The sequence below is a fragment of the Anomalospiza imberbis genome, chromosome 6 (assembly GCF_031753505.1).
Source record: "Anomalospiza imberbis isolate Cuckoo-Finch-1a 21T00152 chromosome 6, ASM3175350v1, whole genome shotgun sequence".
NCBI lineage: Eukaryota > Metazoa > Chordata > Aves > Passeriformes > Viduidae > Anomalospiza > Anomalospiza imberbis.
The window spans coordinates 25673076-25687542 of NC_089686.1; the positions used below are offsets into that span (position 1 = coordinate 25673076).

The window sequence follows — 14467 nt, forward strand, 5'->3', positions numbered from 1 at the left end:
TGGTTGGTATTGTTGTCCTTTGTGCTCCATTCCCATTTTTTACCAAAGGCAATGCTTCCCAGTGCTGATGAGACCCTGTGGTGGCTGCTGCACAATTCTACCATTTCAAGAAGCTGAATTGCTTTTCTGGAAGATTTCACAATTCACTTTAGTTGAGAGAATCATCTTGTCAAAATACAGATTGAGAAAGTCTATCAGGAATGGCAGACTGTAGAGGGAGGCCAGGGTAGGGGCTGAGTTACTCTTGCCTTGGTGCCACTGGTTCTCAGGGATTGTTGTCGTTGTGCCTGGAAGTGTGGAACTTCCAGATTTTAAAAAGCCATTTTGATGGCTAACGTTAGACAACAATTGAGTAATACAGGTGTGCTCCCATGTGGTGACTGTGAACTAAATGATAGCAATATGTGAGCTCAGGAGAAAACACTGCTGGAGTAAGGAAAGCATCACCTTGGGCTCTGCTTTTCTAATGTCTTTTTATAGAGTGAGTGTCAGCTGATCAGAAGAACTCCTACCAGCTCTTGAACCGCTGCTTTATCAGCCCAGAAATGAACTTCATTTACTCGTCTCTGTATACTCTCCATGTATTTACACATGCCTTTCTCGTGGAGCTTAATCTATATAAAGGTCAAATGCTAGGGGAGTGGGTGTGTAGGGACAGCAGAGCAGGACCCTGACTTGGAAAAGACTGTATTGCATAAATTGCCATATCCTTTAGCCTGTGCCTTGATTTGGTTTATCTTTTTTTTCCAAAAGTGCCTCAGAAATACAGCCAAAAAGACCAGAGCTTCACTGCTGTAAGAAAGCAGGGCTGACTTACTACTACTAAAGGAGTAGGGGATCTATTTATGGGTTACTTTCCCAGACACAGAGATATTAAAGCTCATCCTCACAGGCTTGCCTGCTATCTTCTCCAGGGCTGTGGAAGGCGCCTTGCCACACAGTTAGCATGACCACTGGCCTTGGTGCTGGGATAGCAGCCCAAGTGTGGGCACACACACACACATACACGGACAAGAAAGGTGAAGAATATTTTTATGACATTATTTTTATGGTAATCTATTTCAATGGTTAATTTAGTTTAGGGCACTGATTTATAACAAGTTTATAGATCTTCTTTACTGTTCTTTGTTGAATTATGGAGGTGGCATGTGTGAAATGGAAGTACTTGGCCTATTGTTCTGCTTCTCACGCAACCAGTATAGTTGAGACAATAAAAAGATCTATAAAATTAATATATACAGAGAGAAAGGGACAGAGACAGAGAGAATATGTAATGCTCTAGAGTTTGATATCACATTTATCTCTCCCAGAGAGGTTAAGACTCAGAATTTACATGCAGAAATACCAGAAAGATCTTACCCTCTTATGTGAAGAGAAATGACTTCTAAGCATCCAGGCTATCATTGCATTTATTTATAAAGCCAATTTTCATGGTGTAATTTTTTGTGGTTTTTTTAGGCTAGAACCATATTGCTTTGCTTACAGCTTGGAGCTAGGCCATCTATTGCTGAGGGCTCCCTGACCTGGAGCTATTAGGCAGGCTTTTATAGAGACATAACCACGCTAAGATTTCAATTCCCCATTTTCTTTATACTAGTGCATTATATCATATTTAAATGTACCTGCATGTGAACACACACACATCATAATGCGCAAATATTTATACATCTCTCAACAAACCCTATACACTCACACTTATGAAATGTGATAATAACATTTTTATCTTACCTATGCTAAACTGTGTTCAGTGTATACTTCTGGCTACAGAGGCACTTGACTCCCTATTCTACCTCCTCTGAGGCTCTTTCTGCTATTTCAGGCCATTGAGAAGTGATTTATTTAAGGTCTGGTATCTCAGGTATTTTAAGACTTAGCTGATTTCCCCTTCATATTTATAATACAATATTGTTTCCTGATAGCCTTACTTTTATGCGTCATTTTACGACTAGGAAATCAGGACATTTTAACATACTTTTGCTTTAAAGTTTTATTTTGTAATTATCTTGTATGAGAAAGTAAGGAGATGAAAGCAGGTATAAAATACACAAAATAGTACAAAGCACATGTTTTGTATCATTAACACGGTTCCTTTGAATGGCTGATTGTTGGTTTGCTCTTGTAGCAACAGCAATAGCAATGCTCCCCTGGTCAGAGGTATGCTAAGACAATTCTTAATCAAAGCTTTAACGCAACCTTGCAATGAAATATGACCAAGGCAATTAATCCACATTAAAATGGTGAAACCACTTCAGAGCCCTGATATCTTGTCCAAGATGTGCAAATCTCTCCAATGATGTATTTGCTAACTGCTGCTATTTTAAACTGTCTTCTTTCCCCAATCTCTCCTCTTTGATTAGTTTTCAGTATGTTAAATTGGGTAAACAAATTGTGGGTTGATAGCTGTGAAACTGGTTGATGTGTCATCCCTTTATGTCCCTAAAGGACAGCGGTCTTTTTTAATAAACCTATTAATGTACCATCATTCCTTCCACAGAGTATAAATATATGGTAATATGAGGTCTGTTTTCTTGTCAACACACATCACCACTTCTATTTGAAGAAAACAGAATAAATGCACCAAATATAATGTTACAGTCAAATGGAAAGAAAATTTCTGGTTTCTACTGTCAAGAAGAAAAAGCAGAACAATAATTTGAATAGAATTGCAGTTTATCCTCTTTGGTGTTAAAGAATACCAATTTATTTTATAAACTACAAATAATTTAAATATTTCAACAGTTTTAATGGAATTTAACAGTTCTAAGATGGATATTTTGTCTCCATTTGGTGTATATTTCATCCTGTGCAATAGAAACCAGTGTTGTCCACACAGTCTAGGTTGAAGGTTACCGACACTGACAAATTATCAAATTCCTTATTCTGTTTTTAATAAACAATCTCCTAGAGTTTTTTTCTCTCCAGAAACATAAATGATAAACCTCCAAAAGCCTTATTTTTGGAAATATACCCTAGGAAAGAGAAATGGACTTATTTTCCTGACAAAGCCAAAAAGTTGGAGAGAAAGACCAAATGACAGAATCTGACTTAGTCTCCATCAAATTACTGGAGAATATTATTTGGTAATAAAAAGGAAAATACATTTGGGCTCTACATTGTTCACAGATACAGATCATAACAGCCTAGAATGGCTCTTTTAATTTTTTTTTCTTTTTTTTTTGGAGGAGGAGTTGTTAATTAACAGTTCTGTAAGGATATTTACTGGAACAGACAACTAGAGCAACTAGTGGTACAACAGAACTGCCTAATGTTTTTTTTAAGCCAAGTCAGCTTATTATTTCCATCAGATATTGAATTTCAAATATTTGCAGTAGTAACATCACAGGCTACAGGTGTAAGTAAGGCAATATTCAGGTAATGCAAAGTTTTATCTGAGGGTAAGTACCTGCAGGTAGCATCATATTGGTACAAAAAGCTTAGATTGTCTTTGCCTGGAATATTTAATTTTATTTGCAAACACCTGTCAACAGAACAGTTGTGGCTTACTTTTTGAACATATTGTGTTCCACACATTCAAGAAAGCATTTTATTGTATTTTTGAAGCTGCTAGTTGTTGAATGCTAAAAAGAACAGTTGCATTCACATCATGTCAGGAAGGATAGAGTTTCTCCTATATTCTGTATATATCAAATTACAACCTCTGGTAAGGCTTGTAATACCTGCCAGGTGATGGTAGGAAGTTTAAGGATACAGAACCAATTAGTTAAATGCCCCACCCAATGATTAGGTTTGTTGGCCTTGCATTATGGCAGTATGTTGGTGCAAGTGTCTGGAAGCTGGGCAGAATCACTCAATTATCAGAAGCCTGGAGGCTCTCCCTGTTGCAGAGCCTGTGGTAAGTAAAATAAGGGCCTTTTGTTCAGAGAATGGACAGACTCTGAGCCCTCTGCATCCTTGCTGAAGTGGAGATGGGCTGCTAACATTTTGTGAAGCATTAATACAAGCTAAACTTTCAAGAGTGCTCAAGCCTTCATAGGTGTGCCTCCAGTTGCTGTGAGAGTCTGCAGTCTGTAGGGGATGTGTACCTTGGCTGCTGACTTGTTTGTGTTTCTACTGAACCCACTCACTGCAGGAATGGAACTTTAAACTGTGGCTTGAATCAGCTGTTGGAAGGAGTCATCAAGGAAGATGAATAGGCTCACTGCCAGATGAGATCTTTGCACTCAGGTGTGTCTTTCAAAATGATATATACTTGTCTGTCCTCTCTTGTTTTTTTACTTTTTTTGCTTCTGAAAGTGTCCAAAGCTATTATTTTATCCTCTGTAAAAATTTTTGCATGTGCAGTGCAGAGAAGATGGCAAAAATTAAATTGGTTTCAGTCTGTCAAAGAAAATGGATTTAAAATATCTATTAGGACTGAAGAGCACTTATGTGCACCTCTTCTTAGACATTTCATTTTGTAAACAGCTTGATCCAGAGGGGCAACTGACAAGTCTTAATCATCTCTCTTCTGCAAACCCTTTACAGAGGAGTATGCAAGAGTTACAGTCATTTTTGCTTTAGTTCTGGCATCTGTCCTAAACTGTCTTTGGTGTGGTGTCCCAGGTAGCTGTCTATCCCTACCTAGCCATGAGAAGAGCTGCCAAAAAGCCTTCCCTCTGGCTCGGTCAGGAGCTTGTTTCATTTGGAGTCTGTTATGCTAATTGTGTACTATGATAACAAACACTGTGAGCTAATCACTGTCCACTTAAGCAGAAAACCACATATTCTTCATACTGTCTGATTGATACTGGAACGTTCCTTTCTTGCCTGTTGCAACTTTCCTTTGCAGTAACAGATACAAAAATGTCTTTCAGGTTGGATGAATGGTGCCCACAACATGTTTCTTTTGACAGTCAAGTCTTTGCAGCTGAAATTTGTGCCTATTGTTTCAAGTTTCTCCACAGTCTTCTCTGTAGAATTCTTTACAGAAGCCTTTAGATAAAAACTTTGGGCCTGCAAGGGGCAAATAATGTGAAACACGTTTCTAATGAGCAATAATTACAGGTTTAAATAGCTGGCACAATCAGTGTTCAGTGATTTCATTATTAGATGGCACCGTAATTTATGCTAATCCTGATAACGGTTCCGGATGAGAGAGGTCCAGACATAGGCGATTGCACTGCAATTATTTACACCCTGTATTTCTGAAACAATAGATATGGTAATTTGGAAATCAGATGACTATGATTTCATTTATTCTGGTAGGAAACACATGTAACAAGTTGTGTCAACAACCACAAAATTAAATAGGATTATTTGATTTCCAGTTCTAGGTTAATTCCTTGTTAGCTTTCACTGCCCTAGATGACCCATGAATCAAAGGAAGTTTATCTGGGCAGACCTGGAATTTTAACATGTTCTACCCTTTCACAAGTCTTGCATTTGGATATATATTTTCAATGCAAGCAAAAGAGGCAGGTTGAACTTCATGAGTCTGCTTTCATGTAGCTACCACCTCTGTAGTTACTGCAAGCAAAGCCAAGCCAAACCTTTCAATCCTCTCCAGCCATTCCTAAGTGATTGGGGTACTCACTTGTGCCTTCTAACTCCACTGGGCCCTTGTGCAAGTAGGCCATTGGTAAACTGAATTTCCAGATCAAATCATGCCAGTGTGATGGATGGGTGGCAGGACATCGGGGAGTATATCAGAGGTGTTTTAGAGGGGAAAAGAAATGGAAGCTGGAGTGATTTCAGTATGCAGAACACCGAGAAAACCTTTAGCAGGAGAACGTGTGCTTCAGTCTCAGGTTCATTCCTCAGCACATCAGTTGTGCCAAACAAGTCAATTAGACTGTTTAAAGCCCACACTACGTGCTTCATGTGACTGGAAGATCAGGTCCCTGGTGTAAATAAGTGAGGTAATAGTCTGTTGATTGTTGAAGTTCCTGGAACAATCAGGACTCTGGTCTTTCTGCCAAAGTATTATTCACTGCAATTAGGACAATGAACAGCACTAAAATTCTATTCAGTGCACCTCTCATCTGTTCCTCTGAGCTTGTGCAGTCTTTCTTAACACTTCAAATTTGAAAATTGGTGTTGGTATTAGTGAAATAGATGTGCATGTTTTAGGAAGGAATTTTTTAATCCAAAATGTGGTCTGGATAGTAATGACCAGTGTGTATAGCTTGTATTTCTTTTCTGTGGTTGCTGGGACCTTGCTGAGGGAGGGGGCAAGAGAAGGCATGCAAATACTGTAGCTATTAATGGAAAAGAGATGAGTTCTGAGGAGCTCATCAGTTTGCAATATTTTTATCCTGGTGCCTCTTAAATAGTCTCTACCATCAAATCTTTTTGTGATGTGATAGAAGGTCCGGGCTGGCCTTGTCATACACAGGTGGTTGGCAGTGCCACAAGAATGGGGGGTGTCGGGTTGGCTTTGCCAGCAGCTCAGCAGTGTCTGGGCTAACAGGACTCCTGCATGTTACTGTCTGTCTGTCTGCTCCCTAGTGCTCTTGCTGGCTTTCTTTTGCTCATATCCAGCCTCCTGATGCTGCCCTCCCTGACCTCCTTGGGCAAGTAGCAAGGTGAGGCTGGCCTGGGTGCCTTAGGAGGCTTGGCTGCTCCTGGGAAGCTGAGGATTGCTTTTGTGAAAGCTGAATGGATGTCTGTGTGTCAGCTCCCAGCAGAAAGGATGGAAAATGGCTGCTGAACAAGCTAGTGTAATCCACATGTTTGAGAGTGGACAGTTAGAGAGGCTTGGAAAATCATATCCAGAGGCTTTGGTAAACCTAATCTGAGCTGCTCAAGGTGTTTAAGCTGAGACATCTCACAAGAAAGGCTCTTGCTGTGGTTTTGACACTTGCTGCTTTCAGCATAGCTTGGATTTCTGATAAGACATTCCTTGTGGTATGTAATTTTCTATTTCTGACCATAGCTTGCCCTGGAAGGACATGAGAACAGCAGCTGCAAAACAAACAGACAGGTGAAGCTGTAAAACCCTCTTACCCTAGCTTTTTATTTCTGCTGGCTTTATGCTTTTAGTGTTTTGGACAGGCGAAGCTGTAGCTTAATTCCCTCTTTATATGAAAAAAATTGCTTATGTATTTAGTAGAAAAACAAATTGCTAGAGGGAGAAACCTGATGGCAGAGTATAATGTGTTGTCAGTGTCAGGATGGTACCTGTCAAAAACAGACTTCATTGTAATCAGCTTGTCTTAAGCTTTATATGCAACCCATTAACATTCCATCTTTGACTTGTATGATACCAAACCATGCTTAGAAAAGGAACACTTCAGGGTCTTGATCTCTTCCAGGAAAGTTTCTTCATTTACAAGCTTAATTTATAAATACAGAAGTTCCACAGAGCTGCATCTTCATTTCACAGGATAATATTCTGTGTCTGTGTGCTGAAACCAGTGGATGTAAACCACTTCATGTTGGAGACCTACAGCATGCAACCCAGAGCAAAAGGGTCTGCTTTTGTCATCGTTAAGATAAACAAAGACTTAACTGGAGGAAACATCTCCATTCTGGAGTTGTTTTATGTGGAAGTTACAAATCGCTTTTTTGCTGTGTAATATAAATAGTTTTTCCAAATGCTAGTGTTGTGCTATTGATATTTAAGATCACCTCATTAATCATCTTGGGGAGTAATAAAGTTATCACGGACTCACTTCCTAAAGTGGATATTAATAAAGAGCAGAGAAGAAACAACATTTTAAAATACAATATTACTAAACCTTTGGACAGGAGTAAAGATTAATTTGAAAGGACTAGGTACATAATAAAAATGTTTCCTAATGTTGTGGAAATGATCTGGTCAGGGGTCGGGTGTGCAGTGTGGGGAACAGAAAAGAAACTGTATGGATGCAAGTGGTGGTGTCATGCAGAAGAATACACTAAAATGTCAGTAGATTATCTTAGTTGTGCATGCAATTGCAGAACCAAATGGAAAGCAGGATTAGGCTGGCCTCGAGCAGTGAGTAAAAAATGTGAAAAGCAAATAATTTTCTTAGAAGGAAAGGTATAAATCATACCCTTGCTGTCTCTGCAATTTATGTGAACTCTGTCAGGAAAAAGTTGAAAAGAAAGGCAGCTCAAGGTGGTGTAAGCTTACTCAAGCTGAAGGAGATAAGGTAGTTGCCAAACTTAGAAAGAAGAGCTGATCTCACTCACAGGGAAGCACAGGAGATAGTCAAGAGGCTGTGGAAGCACACAGAGACGTGGTGGGGAGAAGCAGTAGTTTTTCAGTGTTTGCCTTTATCCCTCATGTCACATAATGACACAAAAATAAACATGTTTGCCATACACAGTGGTCAAATTTCCATGTGCATCAGCTTCACTTGGTGTAAGTGCAAACAGCTGTGATGGGGAACTGGGAGCATATGTAGACATTTAGGGGTGTTCAAGAACTTATGAGAAGGAGAAAGATGAAGTCTACATTAAGAATGGAATAAGTTGTTTGCTTTTGAGCCTGAACACCTTTGCAATCTATCAAATTAGTAATATTGCATTATAATCTCATTTACAAGGTTTCCTCAAAGATAAAATAACAAAGACTACCAAGAGTAGAGCCTTCAGAAATGAATAGCATTCAGCTGAAGCTAAAAGGCTTTTTTAAACCTCTGAAACATTGTCATGTACATTTCTGGCTGTTTGAATGACTGGGAAGTATTTCTCTTTGTTCTCACAGTATTTGGAAGTGAGTCAGGAAAATGCATAATGCATTTTATATGAACAAAAAAGTATAATATGAACTTTTAAATGAGTGCTCAGGTGTAAGTAATCAAAAATGCATGATTATATATTTTTGGGTTAATTTTATTAAAAAAGGACAACTGTTTGCTCAGGTGCCATCTGCAATGGATGAGGTAGAAGGAAAAAGTGAAAATATATATTTTATCTATCTTTTTTTGATCATTTTATGGGAGAAGAGCTGCTATTTATGAAAGGATATCTAAGTCTCCGTGTCTGAAATGCACATCAGAACCCAAACTACTTCTGCTGTGGACAGCCTGGGGACTAGTTTGATTTATTTCTGATGCTTTTGGTACAGCTTAACCTGGCACTGCTTCCATTTGCTTCCACTGACATCAGGTGCTGATTTTCCTCATGTACAGTGTATGCAAGAACAGATCTGAGCTTTATGTTCAAGTTGTTTTGTTATTCAAATCTGTTTAATTGAAGGGGAGATTGAGCTATTGGGAGGGCAAAATCCACCACCCACCACCCTGCTGCTTTGACCTTCCTGTGGACAGCATTTTCAGGACAAGAAATTGAAACAAAAAGATGCTAATAATTCAGAGCAGAGCTCTTTCGTTCTCTTGTGTAGTGGACTTGAAAAATTTTATGAAGTGGCAGAAATTATTTGAATTGATCTTTCCCCCCTGACTTTTCCAACTCGTTACAGTATTGTATGCTGTACTTCTCTCATCTCTTTGAATGAAGACAGCTCTGTTGTGGATTGTGACTTCCTCACATGCAACTCCTCCTCCCATCCACAGTCTTGCCTGGATTGTAGACATTTTGAGCAAGGAACATCTTTTCATCATGTGCCCTTAAGTGTCTGTCACAATAGGATACTTCCACCTGACTGTGGTATCCAGAAGCTACAACAGTGCAAACAAAATGTAATAGCAGGAACTGCAATACTCAATTATCCACCATTGCTACCAGAAGGAACTCTGGAAATATGGCCAGGATGTACCAAATCCTAGCCTTGGGCAACCCCAGGATACCACTGTGGATGCCAGAAATGTAGCACAGTGCAAAGGAAAGCTTAATTCATGAGGAATCTGTCAGAGAAGAAGAAAGGGAGAATGAGATGAATGTTTATGATCGTTGTGTAAATAAAAAGAAAAAAACAAAGGTGTGGTATAGGATTACAACAAATAAATACAATGCCATACTTGTGAATATTGCACAAACAAAAGTTAACAATTTACTCTATTTGGAGGCTTTGACTTTTTAAAGAGAGACCATTCATATGTTTATGTTTTTTTAATCACTGGTTTAGAGCAATTCAACAAGAACTCCAAAAATGCATTTTATGTTATTTTTCTAAAGTTAAAAATTTATTTCTTTTATTTTTTTCTCCCGCTTGCCTTTAAGAACCCTGATAGAAGTTCAGAGCCGTAGACTGGCTCACAAGCAAGAGACCACTGCTGCTTTAAGAGCAATTTAATTTTCATACAACTTATTTTTGATGCAAGATGCAATGAATGGCTCAGAGAATTAGTAAAAAAAATAATCCTTTGAAGTCATTAATTTCTTTATTTCAGCATCTAATAGGGCCCAGTTTTATAGAGATGGAGGTTTGTGTACTTCATTTAAAAAACCCCAAACCCTGTAATTAGCATTAATTATCCTTTCTGGAGAGGTCTTTGGAAAAAAGCCAAGGATTAACTGAAAAGAGGAACTAACATGCCTTCTCCTCAGGGGTTGCCCGAATTCAGCTTGGAGAGATTCTGCTGTGCAACGTGGGGCCTTTACACTGGGCACTCCCTGTAGGACCTGGATCTTTCAGTGAAGCAGCTACATGTAACATCTGGGCTTTTGTTTGTTGTTTTCTTCCCCCCTTTAACAATCAGCTGGACTGGAGTCAATCAGTGTGGAGAACAGGCCCTCCTAACTTCCTCCAGTAAGGTATTCCTCCTACTCTGTTTTGATGTCTATCTATAAAATTTCCTACATGGGCCTTACAGTATTTATTTAAAATTTTATTTCCTGTGTATACCACGCAGGAATATGTTCATATGACAGAAGTCATATGAATGTGATGTAATTTGAATGAGATAATGTTTAGAGTTATCTGCCTGTGGGAAATGCATTTAACTAGATTCTTGCCCATTGAAACATTTCTGTTAACTTTTGAGAGTGTTAATTACACCTTCCACTCTATTAAGTTGCAGGTGTATTATACATCAGAAAACAAAACTGCTCAGGATTGCACAGAAGAGTGCCCAAAGCAGAGCTGTGGCAGAAGCACTGAAGCAATCTACTTAAGGCTTACTATGTGAAAAGTTATTTTGAATTATTTGTAGGATTCTTAAATTATGTTAGAATGATTTGTATTGTATGAACTCTTCTTAATGAAGAAAAGATTCCCCTTTGCTCTGTAATAGTAGCTCTATTATAGAATCCTGGTGACATTCTCACTGCAGAGCAGCTCAGAGGAATTTTGAGGACTGAGAAATGAAACTTCTAAAAGGCTCTGTGTGTGTGTGTGTGTGTATCACCTGTGCTTAAGGGACTTGAAGTCTTGCACTTACTGTGTGTCTCAGGAAATAAATCACATTGACTGACAGCATAGATCAAAAGTAGTTGTTTGCATGGCTTCTGCACCATATCCTCTCCATTCTCCATTCTCACTTGACAAGGGAGAGGGACTGCCCTAAGCTCTAATGGAGTCCATGGCTGAAAATTAATTCCCTTTACCACTTTTATTCACATCACTTAATCAACCAAGCGCAAATACTGGAGTGCAAACTATTCTCTAGATAATAAATATTCAATATGTTTTCCCTTCTCCCTGGAGGAATATTTTGCTTTTGTTATTTAGGCAACTAGAAATCTCTACACTAGCTTTTAAAGTGCAGAAACACTGAAACTGGGTTTCAAACATAGTCATTCATGTAAAATTGTTATGGTAAGCCTACCCCTGCTGTCTGTGTTGCTTTAATAAAATGCCTCTAAAATAATGCTTTTATGAGTTGGGAAAACATCTGCAAATCCTTCTACAAGAGGACTCAGAGGGTTCAAGAGGAGCCTTTAGAAATGGGCTCCCCAAAAAAATTATTCTCTTGAGCTGGGAGCTGTATTTTACTGCCTCTTAAATGGATTTTTACCTCTGATCACCTTCCTTAAGCATATGGAGTTCCTCTTTCCTTAACTTGTTCTTTGTTTTTTGTCTTGAGTCCCTGCTGTGAAAAGGTCTAAAATGGCAGCAGGTCCAAATGAGAAGGCCAATATTAACAGACTTTTTAGGACAAGGATCCAATGATATCACTCGCTCAAATTTTTCATCTGAAGCTATTTGAATAGACATTTCCTTGTTGGTGGTTGTTTGTTGGTTGGTTTTTGGTTTTTTTTGACTCTTCCTTCCTACCACCAGCATCTTTCTCCTGGCTTCTGTACATTTACTCTCATAAAATCAAGGATCAGCTCTATATCTCTACACCTATATGGCCATGTTATTTTTAAATGTTATGTTTGTTAAATGCTGTTTGATAAATATTATAAGAACAGCACTGTTTCTTTGCCTGATACAAATATCTGGATATCCATTTTGCCATCAGTAATAAGATTACCTTTGGGGGTGGTTTCTCTCACCCATCTGCGGGACTTTTACACTACTGGAATGATTGGACTTGATGACCTTGGGGTCTTTTCCAACCTGGATGATTCCATAGTTCTGTTCTATATTTACTGCTAAAAATGGGGCTTGCTGTTTACTGTGAGGTGACTCCTTGCCACTAAGTGAGTACCCTTTTCTTTGATACCTATGCTAAATTTATAACTCTGTCTTAAAACACACTGCAATTTGCCTGAGGCACTTCTAGAAGCTTTGCTAGGGCTCGGTTTAGTTTGACCAACAGAATGACTAATACTTACTTGGATTTCTTTTTACATATATCATAGTGTATACTGCTCTGTGGTTTCCTTCATCAAAGTACTTCCTTTAAAAACTGGATTCCCATCCCATGTTAGGTAGCTCTGATCTCAGTAGGGAATTTGACTTATTTTAATATCAAGCTGTTTTTTTTTTCCAGAGTGGATTTCTAATTGTAGAATGGCTCATAAATTGTCTTTTCTAAAGTAATGTTTATTTAGCAGCAAAGAAAATGGAGTAAGAGTAATTGTTAAATGGTGACTATCTGTGCCTGTGAAGTTGCCAAAAGGGGAGAGGCAGAAGAAGCATAAGGGTGTGAAAGCTAGTACATGCCTTCAGGCAATATTTTAGTCTAACTGCATAGGTTTCAGATGGTCTTGGTTTTCATCTCACAGTTTTCAGTAATTCCAGTAGGCTAAAATTGTTCTAACCCAGATTGTTTTGCTCCTAGAAAAGTGACTACATGAGTTGTGCTAGATATAATCAGCACAGGGAAATGAAAAGAATCTGGAAATAGGAATTATTCATGCTGGTAGTCCCATTTTTACTTGATTAAACGGGTTGTGAAACTGGCATGATGCAGCAAAGGGTCCCGTGTGTTGTGGCAACAGAAGCTGACAGGAGTGCTCCTCTGCTGTACTAAGGCTTCTTCTTAAGCTCATCCTTGGCTTCTTGCAGGTGCCACATTCTCATTATCTGAGCAGAGGATTTGTGGCAAAAGGGTGTGATCAAGGCCTTGAGCTGACATGAAGCCAAACTCTGTCAGTGTACGTGGTCTTCTGGAGCCAAGTGTCAGGTGAGGATGGATGTAGTTGCAGTGTTGACAGACAGCAGGGGCGGCAGGGTTCTGCCAAGATGAACACAGGCTCTCTGTGTAAGATGCTAGTTGTTATATACTCTTCACCTCACTAAATCTGGATTTGAAATTCCTCCAGCTGAATGCCTGTAAGGGTCTCCTAAGCAGATCTTTCATGCTAGTCTATCTCATAACAGTGCCAGTGAGTCCTGACAGAGATTCCTTTAATTCCTGCCTGCACCGAGTGCAAAACTTTCCTGCAGTAGTTTAATAAATAGATATTTACCTAAGGGTCACTGAAAAGTCCCCGTGTGACCCTGCTGTGTTGCATCCCAGGTTTGGGTTCACATTATGGGTTTTTCCTTTGTTAGTTTTCCAGTTCTCTGTACCCTCGTGCATCCCCCGAGTTTTCCCCTACTCCTGTGGTTTCCGTGTCCGTCTCCCCGTTCTCGCGGTCCCACTCACCCCAAAGTCTCGTGTCCGCCCCTGCCGTGTTCCCATTGGTCGCTGTAGTACACGTCATCACCGCGATGTCTGTCAGCTGCGCTGCTGGGAACTGGTGCATTTTGTGTAGAGTCCCAACAGTGTCAGTACGAAATTCTTTGCTTTCTCTGCAGGGATGCCCTTGTTTTAGAGGTCCTAGGACATTCAGGCCTCCAGGTGTATCAGTCATCAGACAGCCTGTTGAAGTTTCCATCGAGATAGGGAGTTTGGCTGGTATTGTCACACCTGTGTCCTTTTGATGGCCTTTGTAACAGCTTCAGAGTGAGCGAGTTGGGCCTGGATAATTTACTTTCCTTATTCTGCTTCACAGAACAGCTTAGTTGTGTTTTCCTTCAAATAGGTGTTTATCTAACTCACATATAAGGAGGAAGTTCCTTAAAGATTGGGTCTGTGCTGTGGCATGGAATTCAAGTTTATAAATATTTCAACAGACACTTATCTCCTTTGATGCTGTGCTGGTGGGTGTTGCAAACTTGGCCTATGGTTGCTATATGTGAAGCCTGAGGGAAGAAATCTTGTTTCTCAGGAAGGGTGAGAATGAAATTGGATGAGGTGTGACTCCAGGTAAATAGAATAATTTTTGGTAAGGAGAACACTAGTATAAAATGTTCATATAG

The 14467-nt window shown here is 39.3% G+C and overlaps 1 long non-coding RNA gene across 1 annotated transcript in view; it reads left to right on the top strand.

Annotated features, from left to right (window-relative positions):
- Window positions 1–3859: 3859 nt before the first annotated feature.
- The window catches only part of LOC137475553 (uncharacterized), a 39177-nt gene continuing 28569 nt past the window's right edge, over window positions 3860–14467 (top strand). Inside the window, exon 1 of the long non-coding RNA XR_010999946.1 lies at window positions 3860–4185. This is a non-coding gene — a long non-coding RNA (uncharacterized lncRNA). The remainder of the gene's footprint in view (window positions 4186–14467) is intronic.